The following is an 8,111-nucleotide window of genomic DNA, read 5'->3' as shown; positions in this document are numbered from 1 at the left end:
CTTTCACTTTTTGTATCACAGTATTAAACACAAAGCAATTTATGATACTATACCTTCTTAGTAATGTCCATAAAGCAGGATCCTACAAGGTTAAATCATCAATTTTCAATAGATTGAGAATGAGAAGTTCCATTGAGGTGCTAGGAAAAATGAGTACCATCAAGCCACCACAACAACCTTGTTAGAGAATAATGGCAAGTGGTAGCCATGAAACATGCAAACCTCGAGACTAAGGCAAGGTAAAAGCTTAAATGCCTTGGCCGAAATCATTAACCTAGTTTGTTTCATATTTGGCTTCTATTTTTAATTCTAGCAAATTGTGTAATCTAGGCTAGATAACTTGGTTCACAAAGACACCAAAATATGTCATTTAAAGTATACTAGCCAAATTAGGGTTTAGGAAAAACCAAGCACCTAGATGACATGGAAAGCACCTTGGTGACAAGGATGGTGACATGGAAGCTACTTGGTGACATGGAACTTTACCATTCGGCCATTCTCTCAACCAATGCATGAAAGGGCATGTGTCATCATGCATGAGGACTATTTCACCATGAAGCAACTAATGAGATAGCAACACTTGTCAACCAACCATGATGCATGTGGCAAAGTTACTTTACACATGTAGTTTTGCTTCACCATGAAGGACTTGTTTGTATTGGTCCTTAAAACCGGTCATGGTGTGCTTTCACACCTATTTTGTATGCTATAAATATGTATTACATTTCAATGAATGAATATATTGAATTTTGGAGAAATATACCTTAGTTTCCATTTGAAACCAAGAGAACACTAAAACCGGCCTTGTTATAATTTTTCCAGCAGCTTATTACATCAAAGCCAAGATACACCTTCACTCCAAAGCAATTTCAATCCTTCGTACCTTGTTTTATTTTGATTTACCTTGCCCTCATTCTTTCAAATTGGTATCAGAGCCTTCTTTCATCAATCTCTCAACAAAAACCGATTCAAAACTCACAAAACACCAACCGGTTTAAATGGCTTCCTTACATTTTTCAGCACCTTCACCTCCCATGTTTGATGACCACAACTATCCTATTTGGGCAATAAAAATGAGATCTTATCTTCAAGCTTATGACCTTTGAGAGCTTATTGAAGTTGATATGAGGTAGAACTATTGAGAGCAAGTGCTACTTTGAATCAAATCAAACTTCATAGTGAAGAAAATGCAAGACCTTACAAAACTCTCACAGCAATACAAGCTGCTGTGACCGATGACATCTTCACTAGAATTATGACTTGTAAAATTCCTCTACAAGCATGGGAAAAACTTCATGAGGAGTTCCAAGGAAGTACAAGATCAAGACAGATGCAGCTGCTCAACCTTAGAAGAGAAATTCAAAAATTTGAAGATGTTGGAACATGAAAACGTGAAGGAGTTTTCCAACAAACTTATGAAGATTGTCAACCAAATCCGGTTGTATGGTGAGTTTTTTCCAGATTAAAGGATTGTTGAAAAGATCCTTATATGCCTTCCAGAGAAGTATGAAGCAAAGATCTCAACTTTGGAGGAGACAAAAGACCTTACACAACTCACAATTGCTGAATTGATCAATGCCTTGCAAGCCACGGAACAAAGGAGGAGTCTTCAGCTACAAGGTGAATCAAGCTCGGGTGAAGCAGCCCTTGCTGCAAATAACAAAGGTAAATCAATCCAGCAATGAAGGCCTTTCCAAAGGCAAACTAGGGGCAAGGAGACAACAAACCGAAGAGAGAACAAGATGACATATGGTCCTTGCATAATTTGCAAAAAGCAAGGACACACGGCTAAGATATGCTGGTGGAGACCAAATGCCCAATGCAAAATTTGCAAGCAATTCGATCACACGGAAAGAGTTTGCAGGCAAAAGAACCAAAGGCAAGAAGCTAGACATACTCATGAACTCGAAGAGGCAAGTGGTGAGCACGCACATACCTTCACAGCAACTTGCAACCTTGCAAGCTCAATCAAAGACTCATGGATCTTGGACAGCGGGTGCACAAATCACATGTTCAACAACCGTGTTTGTTTGTCAAGTCTAACCCTAGAATTACAACAAAAATCAGGGCAGCAAATGGACAAATCATGGAGGCACAAGGAAAAGGAGATTTGGTCATTAAAACACCAAAAGGTACAATTCAAATTACCAATGTTTTATTTGTATCAAATCTGTCCAAAAATTTACTTAGGGTACCTCAACTTATGAAAAAAGGATATACTTTGAAGTTCTTAGATAAATGTTGTGAAATATCTAAGGATGAAGAAATTGTATTACTTGTCCATATGAAAGACAATAGCCTTGTAATTGATTTTAATCAACAAAATCAAATGGCTATGAATACCAAAATTCATGAAGAATCAAAGCTATGGCATAGAAGGTTCGGACACTACAACTATACCACCATGAAGCAGATGCATACTCAACAAATTGTTGAGGACTTACGACAAATCCATGGAGATGATGATGTTTTCCAAATATGTCAACTTGGCAAAATCAAAAGACAACCATTTCATTTGACTACATATGGCAAGGCAAAGGAAAAATTACAATTGGTGCATTCGGATTTATGTGGACCTATGAATGAAGCAACACATGCTGGGAGGAGGTATTTTATCATCTTTATTAATGATTATTCAAGGAAGTGTTGGATCTACTTCCTCAAACAAAAGTCAGAAGCAGCAATCACATTTGAAGAGTTCAAAAAACTTATTGAAAATCAAGCACAAACAACCATCAAGGTAATTAGAACCGACAATGGTGGAGAGTACATATCCAAAACTTTCCAAGATATTTGCAAGACAAATGGTATCATACATCAACTTACCACTCCATACACACCACAAAAAAATAGAATGAGTGAAAGGAAGAATGGAACAATCATGGAGATGTCAAGATGCTTGCTATTTGAGAAGTGATTGCCAAAGAAATTTTGGGCCGAAGCAGCTAATACAAGTGTATACTTCCTAAACCGACTTCCAAGTAAGGTAATTGAATCCAAAACACCAAATGAATTATGGTATGACTTTAAACCTTCAATTGCTCACTTAGAAGTCTTTGGAAGTATTTGTTACATGCATGTCCATGACTCCAAAAGAACCAAACTTGATAAGAAAGCAAGTATTGGTGTTCTTGTAGGCTATAGCTCGGTTTCAAAAGGCTATAGAATCTTTGGTGTATCTAAGATGCAGGTTGTTGTCTCTAGAAATGTTATTATAGATGACAACTCATATTGGAATTGGAAGGAGCATAAAGTGGAAGATAACACTTATATTCATATAAGAACTCCTTCCACCAATCAAAGAAATTTTGATGTTGAAAATAATGATGAAGATGATGATGACCCAGCCAATGAAGATTATGTGGGCAAGAGAGGCACAAAATGAATTGAAGAACTTTATGCAAGTGTAAGGATGGCAACACCTGATTCTACAACATATAGTGATGCTTCACAATGCAAAGAATGGCAAGTTGCAATGAAGGAGGAGCTTCACATGATTGACAAGAACAAAACTTGGAGTTTGGTGCCGAGACGAAAGAAAGGACATGTGATAGGTGTCAAATGGATCTTTAGAACCAAACTAAACCCTAATGGCACCTTGAACAAACACAATGTAAGGCTGGTTGTCAAAGTCTACATTCAACAATATGGTGTAGACTATATAGAGACTTTTGCACCGATGGCAAGACATGAAACCATTCAACTTCTACTTGCATATACAGCCAATAAATCTTGGAAAATATACCATTTGGATGTAAAATCAGCTTTTCTAAATGGTATATTAGACGAAGAGGTATATGTTAAGCAACTTGAAGGATTTATCATAGAAGGAGAGGAGGAGAAAGTGTACAAGATTCATAAAGCTTTGTACGGGCTCAAAAAAGCTTCAAGAGCTTGGTATGCAAGAACTGATGACTACTTCACTCATGAAGGCTTTTCTAGAAGTGATAATGAGCCAACACTCTACATCAAAGCTAACACACATGAAGATGAAATGGTAATCTCCCTTTATGTAGATGATTTGCTCATAATAGGTTGCAATATCGAAGGCATTCAAGAATTCAAAGACAAAGTGAAAGAAACCTTCAAGATGTCTGATCTTGGTTTGATGAATTACTTTCTAGGATTGGAGATCAAGCAAACAAGTAAAGGTATAATTTTATCTCAAGAACAATATGCTTTGAATTTGCTTGATAAGTTCCAACTAGAAAATGCAAAGACTGTTGATACACCAATGATACAAAATGCCAAGTTTGAATGTGAGGATGGAAGTGAGAAAGTGAATGCTTCGGTTTATAAAAGCTTAATTAGAAGCTTGCTTTATTTGTGTGCTTCAAGACCTGACATTATGTATACTGTAAGTGTGCTATCAAGGTACATGAGTGTACCATCACAAAATCATTACCAAGCTGCAAAAAGAGTTCTACGGTATGTAAAGGGCACGGCCAACCTTGGAATTCTATCCAAGCATGGCAACATGTGTGAGTTGGTTGGCTATTGTGATAGTGATTGGGCAGGTAGCTTGGAAGACAGGAAGAACACCTCTGGATACTTGTTTATGTTTGATTCAGGTCTATTTTTATGGAGCTCACACAAGCAAGGAACCACGGCACAATCAATAGCAGAAGCTGAATGCATCTTAGCAGCCGTTGCATCAAACCAAGCAATTTGGCTAAGGAAATTGCTTGATGACTTAGGTTGCAAGCAACAAATGCAACCACCATGTATTGTGACAATACTTCAGCCATAGCCATTACCAAAAATCCAATACAACACAGGAGAACCAAGCACATCCCTGTGAAGTACCATAGCATCCGTGAGGCTGAAAGAAACAAAAAAATCAGTTTGATGCATTGTTCAACACAAGACCAGCTGGCCGACATTCTTACAAAACCATTACCAAAAGAAAGACTTCAAATGCTTAGGAGTCTTCTTCACATCATACCTAACATTTCCAAGGAGGAGTGCTTGAGAATTATGGCAAGTGTTAGCCATGAAACATGCAAACCCGAAACCAAGGCAAAGTAAAAGCCTAAATGCCTTGGCCGAAATCATTAACCTAGTTTGTTTCATATTTGGCTTCTATTTTTAATTATAGTAAATTTTGTAATCTAGGCTAGATAAGTTGGTGCACAAAGACACCAAAATATGTTGTTTAAAGTATACTAGCCAAATTAGGATTTAGGAAAAACCAAGCACATAGATGACATGGAAAGCACCTTGGTGACAAGGATGGTGACATGGAAGCTACTTGGTGACATGGAGCTTTACCATTCGAACTTTTTCTCAACCAATGCATGAAAGGATATTTGTCATCATGCATGAGGACTATTTCACCATGAAGCAACTAATGAGGCAGCAACACTTGTCAACCAATCCTGATGCATATGGCAAAGTTACTTAACACATGTAGTTTTGCTTCACCATGAAAGACTTGTTTATATTGGTCCTTAAAACCGGTCATGGTGTGTTTTCACACCTATTTTGTATGCTATAAATATGTATTACATTTCAATGAATGAATATATTGAATTTTGGAGAAATATACCTTAGATTCCATTTGAAACCAAGAGAACATTAAAACCGGCCTTGTTACAATTTTTCCAGCAGCTTATTACATCAAAGCCGAGATACACCTTCGCTCCAAATCAATTTCAATACTTCATATCTTGTTTTCTTTTGATTAACCTTGCCCTCATTCTTTCAAACCTCATGTGCCTGGCTTGTGAGAATTGCTCGATGTCCTTATGGTATTGTTTGTATGAGATAATATACATATTTAGATAAATTCACTATTCTAATATATATGAGAGGATATTTGATGGTATTTATCTAGAAGTAATTCATGAAGAAAACATATTTTTGAAATTAGATAAATATGGATTTATTGGAAGTTCTATTGGTTGAAAAGAGGTGAAAATTTAGATAAATATAAATTCATTAATAATTTGGAATTTTTATCAAGATGTGATTTATCTTGTCAAGCCTATTACTTATTTGGAAGCTTCTTTTGGTTCTTATATAAAGGAGGTTCAAGCTTCATTTTGAGGATACCTCAAAATCTCCACAAAATATCTTTGCAGTAATTCTTTCATTTTGGTCATCAATTCTTCAAGTCTTCAGCTTAGTTCTTCAAGTTCCAAGTTCTGGTTTATTTATTTCATTGTCATTTTGATCCATTTATTTTAAAGTCAAGGTCCATTTTGTGTTTATTTTATTTTTACCATTAAAAATTTTAAATTTATATTAAAGTCTATTATTTAAGGCATTAGAAGCCATTATAATTGGAATTCTCTATGGTTCTTTTTTTCTAATTCAATTTTCTAATTATTATTTATTTTATTTTATTTTTATTTTTCTCAATTTAATATTTTGGATTGAGGTGGCACTCCCATATATTACTGACACAATTAAATAGTGCAACATATTTTTTTGGCACGTCTACTTGGACCATACAAATCTTTCTGGCAAGATCATGGACACAAGGAACACATCAAAGTTTTAGCAATTCTAACCCATCTAAAAGTAGCACCGACAATTAAGTTGGTCTAGAGCAAAGAAGTAGTTCAAACTTCTAGAACTGAAACATCAATGCAAGTTGCCATCTGAATCCCAAAAAGAATCTTTTGCCAGACATACTAAATCCTAAACAAATTCCAACTGAAACATGGATTTGGTGATCCAAAGGACATTGATTGGATACATCTTGGAGTTGATGAACATGTTCCAAGCACAATTCCAAGCTAATCAAACTACAGAAAATGCACTCAAATTGGCTGATCCAGCTGCTCATGTTTCAATACCAGCTGCTATCATACCTGCTATTGTACTTGCCATTTTACCTACTACTGCTACAAAAGTTATCTGAGCCAAGGCATCTGATCCAATAATGTACTAGCTGTTTTGCCTTCTGCTCTGCCTGCTTCTCACGTTATTCCTACTGATAGGCCCAATCCACCCTATATGCCTCCTGAGGCAAGAAACTTAACTCAAGCTGCAGGACATAATGTTGATAATTGGAAATATAGCAATGATCAACAGTACCAACATCACCAAGTGGAACATCAAAGCCAACATTGGAGGAACAACCCTGTATTTGATCTTCACTTGTACTAAGATCTAGGAAATCAACAATGGCCTGGGCATTGATCATGACACTATTGAGAAAATGATTCAGGAAGCTAATGGTCTTGCATATAGACGTATTGGTCGACCTGTTTATAGGAAGCCATATTCAGATTACATTGATAGATTGAAATGCCCAAAGAACTTCAAACCTTTCGACTTTGCCTTTTTCTTAAGAGAAGAGAATCATCAATGGTCAAGTACATTGGCCGCTTTACTATACAAATTTTCATGTGTTACCTTGCTAAAAGACATTAGCAAAACTTTTTTGGCAATATTATTTAGAGAAAAAAAAAAGAAAAGAAAAAGAAGAGAGAACTTCCATGTACTATTCCATAAATAAATAAATAAAACTCACTGGAAGTTAACACGCAATATAGTGTTTGGACTTTGGTCCATAAAATTGAAAAAAAATAAAAGATAATAATAGTTTCAATAAGGTTTTATTTGGGAAGTGTCAAAATTGAGGGAGTAATTGATTTTCGGAATTTTAGTTTTTCAGGATTTAGTTTTCTGAGAATTAATTTTTTTCTTATTCTGTTTGATGAGTAATAGGAAAGTTGAGATGTATAAATAATTAAATTTAATATTGTATAATAAATTAAGGGTGAATATGTATTTTAAAAAAAAAATTTAAAACTATTTTCATTGGAAATGACACCTATATAAGTAGGAAAAACTTTCCCACATATATTTCTACATTGGTAGAAATCTAATTTTCTGAATCCATACTTTCTCACTTTACAATAAACATTTAAACAAAAGAAAATCATTACTTTCCCAAAAGAATTAGATTTCTACTAAGTTCACCTTTATCCAAAGATATTGTAAGTGGAGAGTACAAAAATAATTTTAATTATTTAATTCATCGGCAAAGTATACACTTCCACTAATCCCTCCACTTATGAAGGGATTGTTTTGGATGAAAAGGTACCTCTTATCCTTTCCATCTTTCCTATTTTCCATTCTAATCAAACAATCGATTT

This window comes from Ziziphus jujuba, chromosome 2, assembly GCF_031755915.1.
Source record: "Ziziphus jujuba cultivar Dongzao chromosome 2, ASM3175591v1".
Taxonomy (NCBI): Eukaryota; Viridiplantae; Streptophyta; class Magnoliopsida; order Rosales; family Rhamnaceae; genus Ziziphus; species Ziziphus jujuba.
Note: the sequence above shows the minus strand (reverse complement) of the source record.